Raw genomic sequence first — 22,236 nt, forward strand, 5'->3', positions numbered from 1 at the left:
CTTACAGGCCGTCTGCTTACAGGCTGTTTGCTTACAGGCCGTTTGCTTACAGGCTGTTTGCTTAGCGGCCGTTTGCTTAGCGGCCGTTTGCTTACAGGCCGTTTGCTTACAGGCCGTTTGCTTACAGGCCGTTTGCTTACGGGCCGTTTGCTTACAGGCCGTTTGCTTACAGGCCGTTTGCTTACAGGCTGTTTGCTTAGCGGCCGTTTGCTTAGCGGCCGTTTGCTTACGGGCCGTTTGCTTACAGGCCGTTTGCTTACAGGCCGTTTTCTTACAGCACTGTTAGAGTTAAACGTTGCAGTCCTTTGTTACATTACGAGGAGAGACAGCACCTCCTCTTTCTTTCTTTCTACAATGTGATGACAGAAGGTCTTTGAAGTCGTTTTAATTAAACTGTAAAATGAGATGAGATAAATTTCTCATTATTTCTCATGATTTTATGTTTTTCGTCATGTCGGTGGAGATTAGCCTCCTCGGCTCGGCACTAGCACGTTAGCATAAAGAAAACTAACTGACCTATAGGACGCAAAGGAGAGAGCTGGACACGCCCACTGAAACGTGCGTGTGTGTGTGTGTGTGTCGGGGGTCACATGATGTCCTTTTCATCCCAAGCGAATCACAACAGGTTGAAGTTTTTCCGGTCGTTGCTCTCATCTTGAGGCGGTTGGCTCTGATTGGTCAATCATTCTCGTGGCATCACCTGAGCAACGGCTGCTTGTCTCTGAGGTGGAAGCTGCAGCAGCTTCAGCTCGCCGGCGAGGCGCCGGGGGGGCGGATTGCCCGTCAGGCCGCTCTCTCCTCGCCGCTCTTTAATTCGGTCACGTCTCCGTTAATGAGTCTCTCAGCCCCAGAGCGCTAACGAGATGTTTTCACTGCGGAGCCGCCAGCCGCTCGCTAAAACCCCCGGCTGCTACGACTCTTAGCCTTTAAATAGCCAAACGCAAACACGAAGACGTGGAGCTTTAATAATGACACGTGAAGTGAAAACAACAACAGAGACGGCGAGGAGGAGACAACAGGTTCGGTCAGCTAGTCGGCATCGGCTAGCGGCGTGCGCCTGAAAACGCCGACTCGTTGAGCAACGCTAATGGTGATGTCACCCGCTCTGACAGCGACGCTCTGAACGGAGCTCTTCCTGTTTGTGAGTCGAAACGCATTCACAAAAACACCACAGGAGAAGAGGCGGCGCTTGTAGCCTTGGCGACCTCATGCTAGCTCACGCCGGGCTTCACCATCAAGCCGTCCGTTTGATGTTTTAAATCAGCTGGAAGCAGAAGTTTAATAAACTCTAGAAACACTTTTTTGTGTTGATTACAGAGTAATTTTGTAAATTTATCCAACTTGATTTATCGAAGGACATTCAATTGACGACGGCGTTCCTCTAGGATCGATGTTTGGCCCCTTTCATTTTCGACATTAGCCGATGTATGCTGATGACACGGTTGTATGCAAAGATGCAAAAGCAGCCAAGTTCTCGGCCAGAAGCTACCCTAGTAGCCAGTAGCAGCTATCCCAGTAGCCACTAGCCAGTAGCAGCTATCCCAGTAGCCAGTAGCAGCTATCCCAGTAGCCACTAACCAGTAGCAGCTATCCCAGTAGCCAGTAGCCAGTAGCAGCTATCCCAGTAGCCACTAGCTAGTAGCAGCTATCCCAGTAGCCACTAGCTAGTAGCAGCTATCCCAGTAGCCACTAGCTAGTAGCAGCTATCCCAGTAGCCAGCGTAGCGAGTGCCAGCTAACTGCGAGTGGCAGATCTATAAAAAGATGTAATAACGCCACCGGTCGGCTCGCCGTGAACCCGAGCTCGATGTGGTAACAACGTATTTGGATCCTGCAAAAGACGCCAGCGTGGCGCCACCTGGTGGCTGCAGGAGTCAGGCCTATGTGGTCGTTCTCACAACTGATCCCCTATGACTGTTCTCCAACAACTCAGTGGACAGGAAGTGATGTCATAGTCCTTCATTCGGTGGTCGGTCTGGAGGGGGCGACCCGCTTCTCCTCCGGCAGCTTTAATCTGTCCTTAAAATTGTCTTAATTATATTGAAGACGATGTTCAATATCTGCAATAACTTTTATCGGGCTAAATGCGAGGGGGGGGGGGGGTCAGTCCTGAAGCCTCCCCCGTCAAACCCTCAGCCTCTCTGAGCATGAAGAATGGTGGCGTGACAGTTTAATAAAGTTAAAAGGTTTCTGCTGCGGAGCCTCTCATCCAGAGATCTGCAGGAGGAGGAGGAGTCACACGGAGCAAAAAACATTTTACCCTTGAAACATGATCCGTTGGGAGGATGAAATATGGACGACGCTTCCAGCTCGCAGCAGACAGGGCGTTAGGTGTGTGACATCACGGGTCTGTCTGTGTGACATCACGGGTCTCTCTGTGTGACATCACCGGTCAGTGATCCTCCTTCTAACTGGATCACATGGTCTCACCTTTACTGCCTGTTTGTCCCGCCTCCCCACCTGGAACCCAGTGGAGTCTAAGTGAAACGAGAACAAACCGCCATAAATCAAACGTTCTGAGCGGCGTCGCAGATGATCGGTTGGGGGGGGGGGGGGGGGGCGGCGTGAGGCTCCCCGTGGGATGATCCGCTGCCAACAGCCAGCGAAGCTCCAAAATAATTAGCCTCTGGTGCAGCCGCCGCGGAGTCGCCGGCGGCGAGCGTACGATGGTCCGCGGCACAACCTCTACCCACCTCTGTTGTGTTCGTGAACAACAGCAACATTTCCCATGATGCCTTGCTGCTGTGCCTTTGAATCGTTGGCAGCCATATGAGCCATGTGATTGCCCCCCCCCCCCCCCCCCTCATTGCCGCTAATGACTCATACTTCCTACCACCAAACACACGGCGCCTTAAACGTGACGCGCCGACACCCGACACCCGGCAGACGACATGTTTGTGTTCATTAGCATATTAATAACAAACTCTTAACGCGTCTGAAGCGCTGGCGCCGCAGAAACACGCGGTAGCTGCCACGGCGGCATTAATTAGCACCGCGCCGTCTGCTGATTGGTCCGTCGGCAGTCCGGGCCATTCGCTGATGTGAAGCGGCTCGGCGCTAACAGCCGCTAATAGTTTACGCTAACCGCAGACACTCAGATTCTCCAAAGTTTCCTCGGAAGCTTTCTTTGTTCTTCTCGTTGTTTTCAGTCCACTCGTGGGCGTCGACACTGAACAGTCGACGTCGTGACGAACACTCATCATCTTCCTCTTTCCATCTGTTGTCGTGGAAGCGAAGAGTTCAACAGCAGCTGTTTCGGCGGGATCCATTTGGGAACATTTGTCTTGTCTCTCATTAGCATCTCCTGAGGGAAGATCATTTCAAAGAGAAGAGGATGAGGGTGTCCGATGGCTGGAGTCGGGGGGGGGGGGGGGGGGGGGGGGCGTTTACTTCTGCCGTCTGATACGGTGAAAACAGTTTCATGGACTCGACGCCGCGAATACAGAAACCTGCCTCCGACACGGGAGTGGAGCCGCTAGCAGCTAGTAGCATTTGGTAGCAGGGTTCCATTAGCAGCTAGTAGCATCGAAATGACAGTCATTCCAGAAGGAATTTAACAGAATGCTAACTCTAGCTAACGTCCTGGTCCAGCCTCGACCTCTGACCCTCTACGAACTTTAAGTCCTCCGCGTTTCCCCTGAGCCGTTTCTCCTGGTTTCGGTTCCGGTCTTTTCCAGCAGGACGAAGCTCCAACCAAGGATTTGGTTTTCCAACTTTTCTGCTCCAACCAAGGATTTGGTTTTCCAACTTTTCTTGGGGTTAGCCGGATGAAGACTGAGTCATGGTGTACTTCGCATAACTCGTAACGAACAGCTCCAGCTCTGACCTTTGACCCTTGGTTAGTTGTTGGAGATGTATCCCTGGTGAGCTCGTTAAGTTCAACGCGGCAGCGAGGCAAATCTTTGGAGGATCCGGCGGCGCCGTCTGTGTCCACGTTAGCGGTGTCACGGAGGCCATGCTCAACCGCGCTGTCGGAGTTAATTGCGCCGCTGACCGATGGCGCCGCCGTACGGAGGCCAGGACCCGGAGAGATCCGGGTCACTGACAGAAGTTTTTGGGAAGCTAAAACTCTGAAATAAAAGTGTGAGGAAGAGAAAGCAATTAGCTCAAGGACGAGCCTGCAGGTCTATGAGGCTAACCAGGCTAATCAGTGCTAGCAGGCTAATGATTAGCAGCTACATCTACTGCATTTAATTTAGATGATTGCATTCTTTGGGTTCTTGCTTTAGCACATGTTAGCACAGCGGTGTGATTAGTTTACAGGTTGAGTTGAGCATGCTAACACGCTAACAGAACCGTGTCAGCTGCAAAGGCCAGAGACACGGGCCTGTCCAACACCTGCCCAGAACCTTTTTGAGTAGACCAGCTAATGAGCGGACGGACCCGTGCTCGGCTGTGGATCGGTTCAGATGTCGGATGCTGCGCGGTGCTCCCAGAATCCGACCCGACCCGACGCACCAGCTGCATGGAGGTTCAGGTCTTCTGCGAGGCCGTCGGTGCAGTGTTGTAATTAAACGCCAGGCGGGTTCTACAGGGTTCTTCTGCAGCTGAAGGAGAACCCGTCCACATCGGTCGGATTCAGAGCCGGAGTCGGACTCCCGCAGCGCCCCGGCGACGGCGGCCGCCATGCATTATGGATGAAGGCCGGCGCCGGCTTGAGCCCGACATGAAGGAAGCTAATCAGCAGTCTCATCTTCTCCGCTCTGACGGCTCGGCTGCGTTTCATCACATTTGCTTTTATGGGATTCCATCTGACCTTTGCTTTGTTTCCGTCTTCTTCTTCCTGCCGGCACGTCGCTCCGACGCTTTGTTCAACGCTCCGGGTCGGAAATACAAATGAGCTCAAAAAAGACAGAGGGTGTCGATTTTACGTCAAAACACAGCCAGTCAAAGGCGAGGAAAACAAGACGCCAGATCCACGAAGGGCGTGGAGGCGTGGAGGGACTCGAATGAAAGGTTCTGGTCCAATCAGATTCTGGGAGGGATCCGGATTATTCTCTGAAGGATTCTTTACCACTGTGGGACAAATTATAGATTTATCTTCTAAATTCATGGCCAAAATAAAAAATTATTGGATGAAAATAACACCATGGTCCTGGACCGCTTCACTGTGTGAACCTGGACCGCTTCACTATGTGAACCTGGACCGCTTCGCTGTGTGAACCTGGACCGCTTCACTTCACTTTTGCTCAAAGATAAAAACCTGAATAAAAGTCCCGGAGTTCAGAGGATTCGTGGGTGAAAGGGAGCCGGATAAAGGACCGCTGGGCGTCGGCGTTCCGTCCTGGTGAAAAGATGTTCCTCATTGAAGGCCGTCGTCGTGGGAACAAACACTCGATCTCCGGAGCGTTTCGTACATACTTTAGCTGCTGGTACAGCAGGAGGCGCCAAAAAGGTTGATGTTCGGGGGGGGCGCGGCGTCCTCACATCTCTCCGTTTACGCTCCGAGTTCTTTCACGCGGCGTTTACTCTCCTAGCGCGGCGCCGCTAACGGCTCTTCGTCGTCTGTCTTCCTCAAACAAGGCCAGCTGTAATTCTTCATCGTTTCCTTCAGAGATTCTCAGGAGCAAAGTAATTACGAGAACGCGAAAAAGAAGCAGGAAACGAGACCATGATGCTACTTTCATCTTATTCCACGTCGTTTAATTTACGGAGGTGGGCGTGTCCGATCGCAATCTGACAAACATCAATTTATCAAAAGGGATTTAAAAACATCCAAAACAATCTGCCAAGAAATACTAGCAAGCGTCGGGAAGACGCGCCGCAGAACGAAGCTAACGGGACCTGCGTATTAAAACATGCTAACCGCTATTAGCTACTGGCAGCTAGCTCCACCGCTGGGCCTCCTCATCTTCATCATCTTCATCAGAAAGGTGAAAGGCTGAAGGGGGCGGGGACACCAGGATCCGTTACCGGGTTGGTTCCGCCCACTGCCTGGCTGTAGATCGCCATGACGACGATCTGCACATATTTCATCTTGCAGTGACGGATGGAGACTTTGAAGTCTTCACGGCGTCCATTATGACTTTATCAATAACTTCTGTGAACGATCTCTCAGATCTGAGTTTGATTAACGAGGAAACATCAGCCGGAGACGAGGCGAGTGATTGATCTACTCATTTCCCCGAAGAAGAAAACCTCTCTTGTGATTTTTAACGAGGCGATGGCGGCCGGCGCCGCCGCGCTTCTTATCTGGGAGTCTCCTCGGAGCGTTTCACCAACGCTGAATAATTTATCGTGACGTTAGCGGAGAGAAGCGGCGATGTCGGATTAATGCGACTCCTCCGTGCCGCTTGATCAACAGCTCGCTGTCTCTAATTGGCAGCGAGACTTCGTCTGGGAACGCGACGGCGTGTCGCGGCAAAACGCTGCGCGAATCCTTCCCACCGCTTTTAATTAATTTACGCAGTTATTCCCACGTTAAAACAACAACTTCATCCTGTTTACTTGTTGCTCCGCCTCCTTCTGGAGGACTTGAAGCATCTCTGAACGCAGGAGGACTAGCATTGTCTTAAGCGGAATGCTAACCTGATGTCTCGTGCTAGCACCCTGCTAACATGCTAAAATCTTCCGTCTAAATGTTGACAGCCCTGGTTCTGATTGGTCGGACATTGTTGACGTGTTTACAAATCTCTGATGAAAACAATAAAATAGTTTTACATTCCATCAGTTCTATGCAGATGATACTCGGCTGTGTCTCAGGCTAACTGGTCATGTTCTCAGCTAACTGGTCTCATCCTCATGCTAACTGGTCATGTTCTCAGCTAACTGGGCTCATCCTCATGCTAACTGGTCATGTTCTTAGCAAACTGGGCTCATCCTCAGGCTAACTGGTATAATCCTCATGCTAACTGGTCATGTTCTCAGGTAACTGGTCTCATCCTCAGGCTAACTGGTCATGTTCTCAGCTAACTGGTCTCATCCTCATGCTAACTGGTCATGTTCTCAGCTAACTGGGCTCATCCTCATGCTAACTGGTCATGTTCTCAGCTAACTGGTCTCATCCTCATGCTAACTGGTCATGTCCTCAGCTAACTGGTCTCATCCTCAGGCTAACTGGTCATGTTCTTAGCTAACTGGGCTCATCCTCAGGCTAACTGGTATAATCCTCATGCTAACTGGGCTCATCCTCAGGCTAACTGGGCGACTCCGTGCGCTGCATCCAGAACGCAGCTTGTATTCCTGGACCCGGAGACGGCGGGAGATCGGGCGGTCCACCCCCGACCGTCCTTTGGGACCCCCGAACTCTCCGTCTGCGTCGCCGTTGTTCGCTGCAGTCGTCCACCTGAAGCGTTTCGTTACCTGTGTTCGATTCGACACACAGACATCGTGAACGAGGCTTCATGAATAAAGTTTCACGGCCTGTATCTGCTTCAGAACCTGCCCGTCTCCATGGTTACTGCTGGGATCAAGAGCGTGAAGTCGAGGTTTGCTTCTCATCATCAGAGCAGCTCTCCTGCCGCCGTGGCCTCGGGGACGCTTCACCGTTGGGAAATTAAAGGAGGAAGCGTGTCGGCGGCTCCTCGGGTCCGGAGGCGGCGGGCTCCGATCAGACGTCCCTCTCATTGACGTCGACGCAAACACGTTTAGTTCGCTTCGGTTTGATGTCCTTTTATCCGATTAGGTTTTTATCCCAAAATAAAGTCACTTAAGAAAACAGCGCTCCTGTGGTGACGATGTAGAGCGGGTTGGATTTAGTTTCTGCTTCTTTGAACGGGATTATGGCTGATTGACATCGACCGGGCTAGCAGCTTAGCATACATTGTATGTAACAGGCTAGCAGCTTAGCATACATCGTATGTAACAGGCTAGCAACTTAGCATACATCGTATGTAACAGGCTAGCAGCTTAGCATACATTGTATGTAACAGGCTAGCAGCTTAGCATACATCGTATGTAACAGGCTAGCAACTTAGCATACATCGTATGTAACAGGCTAGCAGCTTAGCATACATTGTATGTAACAGGCTAGCAACTTAGCATGAATAATATCGTCAAAGTGCCTCCTTCCCTTTGTTCAGGGTCAGAGGTCAGCAAGGAGAGAGGTTCTGGGTCGTTGGCCTGTTCCAGTCTTGAAGGGCACCTTAGATCGACCTGATAATGATCTGTTAGCATCCGTTAGCATCCGTTAGCTTCTGTTAGCCGGTCTACATTTGTCTCTGGACCTTTTTATTTCTGTGTTTCCTTTATGATGTATTTTATTACTTATTTTTATATATATTTATGTTTATGTATTGTATTTTGTTGTTATTTGTATTTAGGCGCTCTGTAAGTGAATTAACTCTTCGTCTCCCGGAGGAAACAAGGCTCCTCCTCCTCCTGATAGTAAAACCATTCAGCGTCCAGTAAACCAGTGAAAGTCGTTTTGGCGGCTCGTCGACTCGATGTCAGCGAAAGCTGAACATAAAGCGTGACGGCGGCTGGATTTACTGCCGGCGGCGCCGGCGGCCATAAACCGGTGACTCGGAGAATCGGAGATCCGGCCTCATGATTTATCAACGCCCCCCCCCCCCGTGTTTCGTTTTGCTCAGCAGACCAGTAGATTTCATGATTAATGGAACGTTCAGCTGCTTCAGGAATTTTACCCGCTTCCAGTCAGTCAAGGTCCGGTTCAGGGTCCGGTCCAGTTCAGGGTCCGGTTCAGGGTCCGGTTCAGAGTTCAGAGCCAGGGTTCCGGTCCGGTTCAGAGCCAGGTTCCGGTTCAGGGTCCGGTTCAGAGTCAGGTTCTGGTTCCGGTCCAGTTCAGGGTTAGGGTCCGGTTCAGAGTCAGGTTCCGGTTCAGGGTCCGGTTCAGAGTCCGGTTCCAGTCCAGTTCAGGGGCCCCTTCATCCCGGATGATGATGATGATGATGATGAAGACGAGGGATTCTTATGCAATATGAAGAAATGTGATGAACAATCTGTCGGCACAACCTTGAGCGTAGACACACAGTGTGTGTGTGTGTGTGTGTGTGTGTGTGTGTGTGTGTGTGTGTGTGTGTGTGTGTGTGTGTGTGTGTGTGTGTGTGTGTGTGTGTGTGTGTGTGTGTGTGTGTGTGTGTGTGTGTGTGTGTGTGTGTGTGTGTGTGTGTGTGTGTGTGTGTGTGTGTGTGTGTGTGTGTGTGTGTGTGTGCGCGTGTGCGTGTGCGTGCGTGCGCGCGTGCGTGTGTGCGTGCGTGTGCGCGCGCGTGTGTGTGCGTGCGCGTGCGTGTGTGTGTGCGTGTGTGCGTGCGTGTGGGTGTGAGCTCTGAGCGTCTCTCACATCGCCAACGCCTCAGACGGAGTCGACCTTTGACCTCGAGGAGCAAACAACCCGTCTGATCGTAAGAAACTTCCAATAGGAGAACGTCTGACGGGTAGGGATCTGGATCAGGATCAGGGCAGGGATCTGGATCAGGGGATCTGGGACCCTGGCTCCTCCTGCTGGAGTCCATTAGGCCCACAAATCACCTCCATGAGGAGACCAGAGGAGACCAGATCTCCTCATCCGGCGCTGCAGTGTCATGTTAATCAGAGTGAGCCTCCTCAGCCCTTCTCCTGCTTCATGCACCTCCTGCTTCATGCACCTCCTCCTTCATGCACCTCCTCCTTCATGCACCTCCTGCTTTAATGTAAAACCAATTTACAGCAGAAATGTTCCTCCTGCCAGGAACGAGAACATGAAGCTACAGAAAGTACAGCGTTCCGCCGGGTTAACCAGCATCCTACCAGGCTAACCAGCATCCTACCGGGTTAACCAGCGTCCTACCAGGCTAACCAGCATCCTACCGGGTTAACCAGCGTCCTACCAGGCTAACCAGCATCCTACCGGGTTAACCAGCATCCTACGCATCCTACCGGGTTAACCGGCACAGGACCACCGGTGGTGACTGGGAATGAGATCAACTAGACTGGTTTAACTGGTTCATTAACATCCAGGTTCTGGTACGACTGCTGGGAGGGGCGGCGTCCGGTCCGGCCCACAGCTGGTGGCGCCGGGTTAGCACCGTCAGCGGAATATCCTTCATTGATTCTGTTCAAACGCCGGATTGATCGGTTATTGGTCCCATTTTTCATGCTGATCATCAAACACTCGTTAGCCAGAGACAACTCAGCAAAATGCTAAATGCAAACGGCTCGGCAGCTGATGATGAAGGCCCCGCCCAGGAAGACCCCGCCCAGTCTCCAGATGACCTCGTTATAAACCCAGCGCAGCTACGCTAACGAGTTCAGTTCCACCGCAAATCGTCTGGTCAGATCAGTGTCACCTGAGGAAACACCTGGTCAAACACTGCGGCTAAAGTTAGCATGTCTTACCTGGTAAAGCATTATAGCTAGCGTTAGCACGACTCACCTGGTCAAACACTGTGGCTAAAGTTAGCATGTCTCACCTGGTAAAGCATTATAGCTAGCGTTAGCACGACTCACCTGGTCAAACACTGTGGCTAAAGTTAGCATGTCTCACCTGGTAAAATATTGTAGCTAACGTTAGCATGGCTCACCTGGTCAGACATGAACTAAAAGTTGGAGAATGGGCGTATACCCTGTAGCTGCTGCTACTGTTAGCACAGCCATGATTACTGACTTTATTCAGTGTTTGCTATACGTAGCATTTTATTCACATTAGCCTGAACCTTGTTAGCAGCTAGTCGTGGCTGAACATTAAACTGCTGGCTCCTATCAGCTCCTATCTTTAGCTCCTGGGGGGCTTCAGGCCAATCAGCTCACGGCTCCGTGTCCTCTGAGGAAACACCCCACTGCATTCGTCCTCCTGGGGGCGCCATCGCTCCGGCAGCTCCAGCAGGATTATGAGGCCAAATTAGGGTTTTTAAGCGAGGGAAACGGCTAATGCTCTTCTAATGTCTGCCGCTCAGAAAGCTAATTAGCGCTCATTATTATCCCGTTGGAACGGGGGGAGCTGATGTGATCAATGAGCCGGGGTCCCGCTGGATTTGGGTTCCTGGATCCATTCGCTCATCTCTCGGTGGGCTCACGTCTTTGTCTGTTTTAAGCTCCGCCCACTCGTTTTCTTTTGGAAACATAAACTTCTGTTAATTTATTCGTCACTGTAAGAAGAACAAAAGCGTCTTGTTTTGTTTCGGGGTGAAACAGCTGATCGTTGTCGGAATGTAATCTAAATGGAAATCACTCAAACAGAAGTCGTCCGTCTCCTCCGAGGCTCGTTCCGGGCGCCGCTGAATACCAACGCGTTTGTGTTCCCGTCACGGCGTTCCCGCGTTCAGCCTGAGCCGCCCTAATCCTGTATTTACAGAGTCGTCCCGGAGTCGCCGATCCGCTGAGCCGGAGGCTCCGCGACCGATGAGGAGTCGTAATCCTCCCGCAGCCGAACACGCGTCACGGAAAGTACCGCGACACGCTCGCCTGATGGACCCGTCAGGACGAGCCGCGGGGACCGAGACGGCCGGATCCAGCCTCAAGAGCCCAATGATGACGCGGCAAATCTACCCGAGGGGAGGAAGTACAGGACTGTGGGCGTGTAGGAGGCGGAGCTGTGGACGTATGGAGGCGGAGCTGAGGACGTGTAGGACGCGGAGCTGTGGATGTATGGGGGGCGGAGCTGAAGACCTGAAGCGGGTTTGGGTCGGGCCATCTCACTCCAGAACCCATAACAACCAGGTCAGCGGCTCAGGTCCATGTTCGGGTTCAGGTCCTGGTTCGGGCTCGGGTCCTGGTTCTGGCTCAGGTTCTGGTTTGGGTTCAGGTCCTGGTTCGGGCTAAGGTCCTGGTTCGGGCTCGGGTCCTGGTTCGGGCTCGGGTCCATGTTCGGGCTCGGGTCCTGGTTCGGGCTCGGGTCCATGTTCGGGCTCGGGTCCTGGTTCGGGCTCGGGTCCATGTTCGGGCTCGGGTCCTGGTTCGGGCTCGGGTCCATGTTCGGGCTCGGGTCCTGGTTCTGGCTCAGGTCCTGGTTCTGGCTCAGGTTCTGGTTTGGGTTCAGGTCCTGGTTCGGGCTCAGGTCCTGGTTCTGCTCGGCTCGGTAGAGTTCTGACTCTAATCTGAGCTGATTTATACGTCGTTCATGGTGACGGGCCTCGACCCGTTCACGCGGCGCCGGCGCTCCGATGAGTGACAGGCTGGGAATGTGCAGTAATAACCGGCGTTCCGCTTTCATCCCGGGGAACGTTATCAGTGATGAGCAGCGCCGCTGATAGCATCCGCTACATCTCCCTCAGAACCCGCCTCTTTAGCGCTTCATGAGTCCAAACGGGCCGGCGCTGGGTTCCCTTTCACGTCTTATCTGTCGCTCCACTTGTGCGTATGCTAATGACCGTATTTAACTCCGGTGGTTCTGATTGGACCGTTTGGAGAACACGCCCGTGAACGCGTGACCTGCTTGACGTATCCGAGGCTTGTTCTTCCCGCCTCGGATCAATCTCTCGACCTTAAAGGGTCAAACTGGGAATTGGTTCTGCTCGGTCCATTTTTCCACAGTGAGAACTCCCTGAAGCAGAAAATCATTTCCTCGACTACAATGGCGGTCCAGGGGGCGGGCTTCCCTGCCTCAGGGTCCAACAAAAGCCCTCCAGCCTCCACCGGGTTTGGGCCGGGTCAGGACCGGTTCGGTCTGGAAGCAGCAACCGTGCTATTGTTTATTTAAATGTGTATTTGAATTGATTGTTTCCTGTTTCCGTGGCTACGCCTTGAACTTCAGTGGGCGGGGCTTGTCTCATATCTCTGTGTTTTTGCTAGCGTGACTGAACGTATTGTTGCGTATTCAGGTGTTAGCGGCGGTGTGGGCGGCGGCCTGCGCCTGTTGATGAGGTCACCTGATCCATCCTGACGACGGTCGCTGCCCCCCCAGCGGGAGCGCCGACATCTGAAGAACGAACTTCTCTAAATGTACTTTGTCATTTTGGTGCGCCGTCGTATCCGCAGGAAGCCGAGGAAGCGCTCATGAATATTTAACAAACCAAAGTTTATGTTACTCATGAATACAAAGATTCTGACGCCTTCCTGCCTGAAATATAAAGAAGAGAGCCGATGAATTTAAATCTGGAGTATCTCGATGCCGAGAGCTTCTCATTTACATCCATCCGGTTTTCAGCATCGGTTCCTGAGCCAGAGCTCAATTCCACCGAGTTCCTGAACACGTCCTACTACACCCTTATTACACCCTTACTACATCCCTACTACACCCTTATTACACCCTTACTACATCCCTACTACACCCTTATTACACCCTTACTACATCCCTACTACACCCTTACTACACCCCTACTACACTCTTACTACATCACTACTACACCCCTACTACACTCTTACTACATCCCTACTACACCCTTACTACACCCCTACTACACTCTTACTACATCCCTACTACACTCTTAATAAACCCTTACTACATCCCTACTACACCCTTAATAAACCCTTAATAAACCCTTACTACATCCCTACTACACTCTTAATAAACCCTTACTACATCCCTACTACACTCTTAATAAACCCTTAATAAACCCTTACTACATCCCTACTACACTCTTAATAAACCCTTAATAAACCCTTACTACACTCTTAATAAACCCTTACTACACCCTTAATAAACCCTTAATAAACCCTTACTACATCCTTTCTAGCTGTTCCTAATCAGCTGGAGGAATAAACGGCTTCATTAAATCGTTAATCGTTAATCAGTGAAATCGTTTTCGTGAATCGACGCTTTTGAAACCGCCTCCGGTGCTCTTTTGTGAAAACCGGTTAAACGCCGACCGTCAGCGACGCCGTTTGGAATCCAGACTAATCACAGATCCATGGACCCGATCAGAAGAGTCTAAATGGTAAATGAGTGATTCCAGGGGAAGAAGACGACTTTGTCCTTCGAGCAGTTTCCATTTAAACCGGGATTATTGATTCTTTGAACTTGGACGCGAGGCTTTGATGTTTGTCCGTGTTGCATTCGGGGTCAACGGGACGAACAGGATGCTGGGAAATAGACCAATGATCGTCTCTCATGACTGATCAGACCTCTTCCTATTGGCCGATGCGTGTTGGACCTATCAGACGACCTGCTGAGTGGAGGCGGAGCCTGCATTCAGGCCCTCCAATAGACGTGATTTTCACCACTGGTCTCAGATCAGTCTGCTTCCCGCTTCGGGTAATATTGGCGCCGACCTCTGACCTGTGTGTCTGAGACACACCGGATAACATCAAAGCTGCAGTGGGAGCTCTTCTTCTGTGGTAGTGGCGGCGCGGCGCTCATGAATATGCGAGCGCTGTCAGCATCTCGTTAGACGATTAGCCCGTCTGATGCTCCCGGTAGACCGGAGGGGGCGGCGGCCGTGGCGTCCGCCGGGCGCCGTCCCGGCTCGCTGCGGGGTTATCCCGGTGGGAACGCCGCCGCTTTCCCGCCACTTCTGAGGCGGTTACATCACCGCAGGAAGATCTGATGAGCTCGCCGCGGGACGATGAGGATCCGCTGAGGACGCCCCGCCCGTCTGATCGGGACGGTCTTTCAGGTCTCCTCTGATTGGACGTTTATTGATCGTAAAACTGGGAAAGAAGTGTTCAAGGATATTCAGCCGATCAGCTGATCGGAGGGGGCGGGACATCGGGAAGGCATTAAACATTTTATTAACCCGTGTCTGGGGCGTACCCCACCTCGCTCGTATCCTAGCAACAGGCTCCTGCATGACCTGTGACCTGCAAAGCGGCTGGAGACGAGATTCAGGTTGTCCACAAGAAGATGGATGGATGGACGGACTGATGGATGGATGGATGGATGGACGGATGGGCGGACGGATGGATGGATGGTTGGACGGATGGAAGGATGGATGGACGGATGGATGGATGGACGGACTGATGGATGGATGGATGGATGGACGGATGGGCGGACGGATGGATGGATGGTTGGACGGATGGAAGGATGGATGGACGGATGGATGGATGGATGGACGGATGGACGGATGGATGGACGGATGGTTGGACGGACGGACGGATGGATGGATGGACGGACGGATGGATGGATGGATGGATGGCTGGATGGATGGGTGGACGGATGGATGAGTAATCTGTAGGAATTAATACTGCAGTATTTTTCCTTTGATGCCACAGGTAACCATGGTGACCTGAGTCCCGGTTAAAGAACGTTCCCCCGTTCTCATTTTCCTGACGTTCCTGAACGTCTCGTCTTGTTCGTTAAAAATAAATCATATTATTTCTGGAGGATTGTAAACGATCCCTCTGGACCCTCTCAGGCCATCCCATAATTCCTCTCATTAGATCCTGTCGGGTTCAGAGGAGGAAGTCCTCAACTGATTGAATCATTGATCGACCGGATCCAGGATCCGCCCAGCGGTGCCTCCGGTTCCGGTGGACCGTTTCACCGCGTGAACCTGGACTAGCTAACTTGTTTATCATGTCATGTTTAAACTATGTGCTCCAGACGTTATAGTTTTTGTTGTTTCCATGGTTACCACATAAACAACATAACTCATAAATAAATAAATCGCTCCCTTTCTCCTCGCTCCCTTTCTCCTTGCTCCCTTTCTCCTCGCTCCCTTTCTCCTCGCTCCTCGTTCGGAGGAGTTGCCTGATGCTCCGTGTAACTGAATCAAAGCTCAGCGGGTTCATCGGCCGCGGGGTTCTGCGGTTAGTCTCGCGTTAAAGGGCGGTGCCGGCCCTTTAAGAGCGCAGCTCCAATAATCAATCGAGTTATTGATTCCACCCACTTCGCTAAATGAAGAGGGCGGCTGGTCACATGATCGCTGCCGGACCTCGTCTGGACGGCCCGGTTCTGACGGGTGCTGGACTCTGTGGGTGGGGGTTGGTAGGTCCACATCAACAGAACCGGAGCCGGATCAGAGCGGACCTGGCCGGTGGCATCAGGCCTCCTCTTGCTCCTCCTGCGCCTCCTGCGCCTCCTCCTCTTCTTTCACTCGTGATCCAGCCCAGTAGGGCCCGGGGTCACCTGATGGACCGACCAGTCAGACCACTACGGGGACTGGCTGGGGCGTTGCCTCCAGGTGGTTCTGTCGGGTTTGGACTGCTTGGTTCTGGTTCTGGTTCTGGTCGGTCCAGAGGGGGATCCAGATCCTGAAGACTGGTACCACCGATATCTCCTCGGAATTCTTCGCCTCCCTGCTTCTCAAAATGATGTTTTGTCATTATTCAAATCGCCTCATTAATATTCATGAGGCGTTCCGGGGTGAGGGTCTCCTCCCACATCCTGCTCCTGTGAATTATTCAACGCTCCAGCAGCCGCAGCTTCAATCCACAAGGAGGAACCAGAACCTGATCCGGGTCATCAGAACCTCCCAAGAAGCCGCTGAAGGGACGAGAGCTTCCGCCGGAGACGTACTTCAGTACCGGCCCGGTCGGGTCTCGTGGGCCCAGGAGGGGGACCCAGGAGGAGGGTCCAGGAGGGGGATCCAGGAGGGGGGTCCAGGAGGGGAGTCCAGGAGGGGGGGCCAGGAGGGGGGTCCAGGAGGGGGATCCAGGAGGAGGGTCCAGGAGGAGGGGGGGCCAGGAGGGGGATCCAGGAGGGAAGATCCAGGAGGAGGGGGGTCCAGGAGGGGGACCCAGGAGGGGGACCCGGGAGGGGGGTCCAGGGGGCGGAGGAATGGAGCGACGCCCACGACGCATCATGACTGATCTCCGTCAGGCCGACCACGGCGGTGGAAACGCCTCCTCCTCCTTAAACTTCTCCTCCTGGAGAGGAGCTCCATCTTTTCTCCTCATCAGCTCCAGCAGTAAACAAAGAGAGGAGGAGAAAGGAGAAGGAGAAAAGCAACCAGGAGGACGAGGAGGAGGGAGGAGGGACGATGAAGACGTCTCTCCGGCCGGTAGAAAGCCTTTAGATCTGAGCCGATCAATAAAGGAAGGGATTCAGGAATCGATCAGCGGTGAGGGGGCGGTCCTCCAGCCAGGCTGCGCTAGCGCCGTGCTAACGTGCTAACTGCAGTCCTGGTTCTGATTGGTCGGTGATTGCTGACCCGTTAACCCTTCCCTGAGTTCTTGAAGTCGTTTCATGGGGGCGGTTTCCATGGTAACGCATGGATCCGTGCTGCAGGGCTGATGCTTTGTGATGCGGCGAGCAGAGGGAGGCGGAGCCAGACTGGATATCAGTGAAGTGACCAAACGCCGCCAGCCTGGGCGGGGAAAGGGGCGGGGCCAGAACCAGGACCGTGGTACTTCCTGTCTGTGCGGTATTTCCTGTCTCTGGTACTTCCTGTCTGCGTGGTACTTCCTGTCTGTCTGTGCTGTACTTCCTGTCTCTGGTACTTCCTGTCTGTCTGTGCTGTACTTCCTGTCTCTGGTACTTCCTGTCTGTCTGTGCTGTATTTCCTGTCTGCGTGGTACTTCCTGTCTGTCTGTGCTGTACTTCCTGTCTCTGGTACTTCCTGTCTCTGGTACTTCCTGTCTGTCTGTGCTGTATTTCCTGTCTCTGGTACTTCCTGTCTGCGTGGTACTTCCTGTCTGTCTGTGCTGTACTTCCTGTCTCTGGTACTTCCTGTCTGTCTGTGCTGTACTTCCTGTCTCTGGTACTTCCTGTCTGTCTGTGCGGTGGACAGCGTTCGTCTTCTGCATCCAGCTGTAACCTCGTTTATTCTCCCGGGCCGGAGGCGCTTATCTCCTCTCTCCTCGCTGTACCTGTCGCCTCCTCTGCGCCTCCTCTGCGCCTCCTGGGAGGAGGAACATGGCCGATAACGACGGACTCGCGTTAGCATTCATAAACCAGTCAGCTGTTCACACCGAAAGCATCAATCAACAGGAAGTCGGTCCTGGGCGGTCCGTTGGCACCTTGACTGGGCTCAGATTAACATTGATTGATTGATTGATTGATCATCTGGATCAGCTCTGATCAATGTCAGTCTTGGATCTTTGGTCAGTTCTGATGTCGGACTCAGATGGGAGCTTTGATTGGTTCTGATGGAGGGTCCAGTTATCTGGTCTGGGATCTGATGAAGCCTCGGGTCCAGTCTGGCCGAACCGGGTTAATAGTTAGTTAATAGTTAGTTAATAGTTAGTTAATAGTTAGTTAATAGTTAGTTAATAGTTAGTTAATAGTTAGTTGATTTTCCCACAACAATAAAGGACCCGTTAGAAACAGAGCCGGAGGAGGAACCGGGTTTGGACCGCCGGTCGGTCTCGAGAGTCTCACTCTGATTGGCCTTCGGAGGAGATGCGTCTGATTGGTTGAGCCGTTCGACCCGGGTTCTGGTTCTGTCTGGACCCACCAGGTGAAGTTGTTTCATCGTCGTGGTGATGACGTCATAGAGCAACACGCACTGATGCGTCATCGCGGGGGCGGGGCTACGTGTGAGTGTGTAAATCAGATGCTGCTCATTTAAATCTGTTTCGTCACACATTTAAGTGATGATGATTGGCTGCTGCGGGAGGGCGGGGCTTCACACCGGTGTTTCCGGGACGTGCTCCGGGAGCACCGGATGTTCCGCCGGTTCCCCGGGTCGCGGAGAACCCGTCTGAGGTTCTACCCATCAGTGAAGCGCGCGTCCGGTGGATTCTAGGGGTCTGCTGACATCTAGTGGCGGTCACGTGTTACTGCAGCGCTGAGGTCAGACCCTGCCCCCTCTTGGATCAGGTTTATTGATATTAATAACCAATAATAACAGATCAATAGCAGCTGTTAAAGTGTTCTTGCTGCAGCCTCATGGTCCGGTTCCTCATCAGAACCACCAGAACCACCTTTGGGATGATGATGATGATGATGATGATCATGACGATGGTGTTGGAGCTTCTCTTTCTGAACCTGTGTAACTGGTTGCCGTGGTAACATGGGTCTTCAGATCTGCTGGTTCCAGAGGAACGTCTGACAGGAAGCTCTTCATCCTTCCTGGGTTCAGGAATGGATCGGAACCGTTTCCATGGTGATTCCTGCATCACAAAGGATCCGATTCAGAACCGGTTTCAGAACCAGGAGAAGAGAAAACATTAAACGGACGGGGCTTTTTTTTTGTCTGGAATTATCATCATCATCATCATCATCATTTTTCAGCAAGCACATTAGCCACACCCCAAACAGGTGGGCCGGGTCTTACGTTCATCAGAATCTACCAGAATCTGGCGCTGTGGGTCGTTTTGCCTTCATAAAACGGGTTTATTCTGTAAACGCTGCAGCTGCTTCATCTTCATCACCTTCTTCATCCTCGTCGTCTTCGTCGTTTCTGCTGAGCTTCCAGAACTTGTTTCCTTTGTTTTGCTGATTTCACAAATGTTTTACGTTTTTTTAAATCACTGTTTTTTGGCTGGCATGTTTCCATGGCGACCGTGTGTGTGTGTGTGTGTGTGTGTGCGTGTCCAGTCATTAGACGCAGCCCAACAGTTGTCATTCAAACCTCGCTCTGTCACACACGCGAGTCACGCACTTCCACTGCAGTCACCGTCTCGCACTGATGTTTCTATAGCAACGAGGGGGGGGGGGGGGGGCAGTTGTTTCCACGGTGAATTAAAGAGCCAGGGATAGATGTGGAGATAACGGGAGTGGGATGCCCGACTGGGCCCTCGTTTATCACCTGAACCAACGCACACACACACACACCTACACACACACACACACACACCTACACAGACACACACACACGCACACACACACACACCTACACAGACACGCACACACACACACACCCTACACACACACACACACACACACACCTACACAGACACACACACACACGCACACACACACACACCTACACACACACACACACACACCTACACAGACACACACACACACGCACACACACACACACAGTCTGGGGAAGAGATGTAGTTCATTAAAGCAAATTTGATTAAAGTAGTGAGCATCCATCATGCTAACGCGCTAACACGCTAACTGGAAATATAAACTCTGTATTCAGCCCAGCTGCCGACGCAGCCTGGGGAGTCGGGTAGTGCAGTTAGCAGGACTCTGGTTTGGAGCTGCTGGCTCCCCCTGCTGGTTCTCATCGGTAGTAGCTCCTTAACACCGGACCGTGGAGAACCAGCCAGAACCCAATGCAGAACCTCAGGCCATTAAATCTGGCAGCAGTAGATTGGACCCCCCCCCCCCCCACCCACACACACACACACACACACACACACACACACACACACACACACACACACACACACACACACACTCGGATGGTAGGTTCCCTGCTGAGTATTCGGATTTGTTAATCAGTAAATCAATTAGTCAATTAATTAATCAGTCAGTCAATTGATTGTAAACAATGAGACAAACTAAACCTACATCAAATAATTAGTTTTTCTTATTTCTTATATTATTATTAATATTTTATTATTGTTATTTATATTAATTAATTGTAATATTATTAATATTATCATTATAATAGCTGCAGTACCGCTCAGGACCACCAGGTGTCTCTCCTGCTCTGTCCCTAAGCTCGTCTTTATTCGCTGCTGATAATCAGATGTGTTGGAGTCCTCGGACTCCTGGAGGAGGAGGAGCAGGAGGAGGAGGAGCAGGAGGAGGAGGAGGAGGGTCTGAAGCATCTTCATGAGGCGTCCCACTTTACAATAAACTCCGCCCTGACTACTGAAGTAACGCGATGTCTTTCTGCAGTATTTAAACTTGTTCACTAACTAGCAAGTGTTGATGGCTATGTACTAGTACTAGTACACGCCTCAGTGTACTAGTACAGGCCTCAGTGTACTGGTACACGCCTCTTCATCAGTGTCGTGTAGGACACACCAAACTCACCGCCGTCGACGCCCCCGGGTCACCCAGACGGGCAGAAAGACGCTCGTCCTGTCGGGACGCAGTGAGGAACGGACGGACGGACGGACGGACGGCAGCCTTTGTCATCCGTCAGCGAGTCCGCCGAGGCGCCGGCCGCTTCCGAGTGGCGGGAAGTCCGTCCCCGTTTGGGGTCGTCCTTCATCCACGGCGAGATCGTTCAGCTTTATGGGCGTCCTTGTCGGGCGATGAAGTGATGATGAGGAGGAAGCTGGAGGACGAGTGGATCAACAACACGGGAAAACAAAGGGGGCGGGCGGGGTTAAACCAGGGCCACGGCAACGCCACGGCAACAGATGACCTCACAACGTTGGACAGGATGCAGATTTATCCAGTTATCCTGGGAATGCTGCCGGGAATATTGGGAATCTTTGGACTGTCAGACAATCATTAAACGTAATGAGCTGCTGAAGGCGGAGAGGACGGCGGCGCTGCGTTGCCATGGTTTCAGTCGCTCGATAGTTGGACTGATGTTTGTCGCCGGAGCCGGAATGTTTCATGGGATCCATGTTTAAAGTTTACCTGCTCGTCATTCCATCACGGAGGAAACGGGAGCGCCATCCTTGGACAGATCTGGGTCTGGACGCAGGCTAGCGCTCCTTTAGCGCTCTGTTAGCACTCCGTTAGCTCTCCTTTAGTGCTCCGTTAGCTCTCCGTTAGCTCTCCTTTAGCGCTCTCTTTTAGCTCTCCTTTAGCACTCCGTTAGCTCTTCTTTAGCGCTCCATTAGCTTTCCTTTAGCGCTCCGTTAGCTCTCCTTTAGCGCTCCTTTAGCTCCCCTTTAGTGCTCCGTTAGCTCTCCTTTAGCGCTCCTTTAGCTCTCCTTTAGCACTCCTTTAGCGCTCCGTTAGCTCTCCTTTAGCTCTCCTTTAGCTTGTCTGACAATAAAAGAAGGCTGATGCTATCATTAGCACGATAGCATCAGTTGTCTCCTCTAATGAGACAACCAGCGTCTTCGTCTCCGATGTCCCCTGTGAGTCTGTTTACGCCGTCGGGGCTTTTCGTAGATGTTTCCAGGACGGAGGCAGCTAGCTAACAAAGGTACAAACAAAACTTTATTGACAGCGCGAGCTGGATCAGATCAAGACGACGGGCTTCATTGCTGTGCAGTCGGCTGGAGGCCGACCGCCGTCCGATCAATAAGAACTATTGATATCGTGGGAGACGGCAGGAAATCGTTGCCCGATCAGACCCGCTGTTTGGCGATTAGCCTCCAGTTAGCCGCTGATTTAAAGGGCTCTAGCCGTGCTCATTTCGAGGACACGTCCCCGTCCCATTGTTGCATTCAGCAGGAATACTCCGCCCCTGATGGTCGGAGGCGGAGCCACCAGCAGGTCACGGCCCCGTGTCTCCTTCCTGATTCGGATCTTGTCTTTTAGTCTTTTATGAAGCGCTCCTTTTTTTTGACTCCGCCTCTTTCACTTGTTGTCGTATTGTTGATGCTGCAGGAGCTGGAAACAAGCAAATGAGGCCCGGGGGGCGGGTCCCAGCAGGAGGAGGCGGGGCTGTAGCCCGTTTGATCCTGCAGACATAAAGAGATGCTTTTAGGAGGGGAGGGGCTTCACGCT

The sequence above is a fragment of the Brachionichthys hirsutus genome, chromosome 11 (assembly GCF_040956055.1).
Source record: "Brachionichthys hirsutus isolate HB-005 chromosome 11, CSIRO-AGI_Bhir_v1, whole genome shotgun sequence".
NCBI lineage: Eukaryota > Metazoa > Chordata > Actinopteri > Lophiiformes > Brachionichthyidae > Brachionichthys > Brachionichthys hirsutus.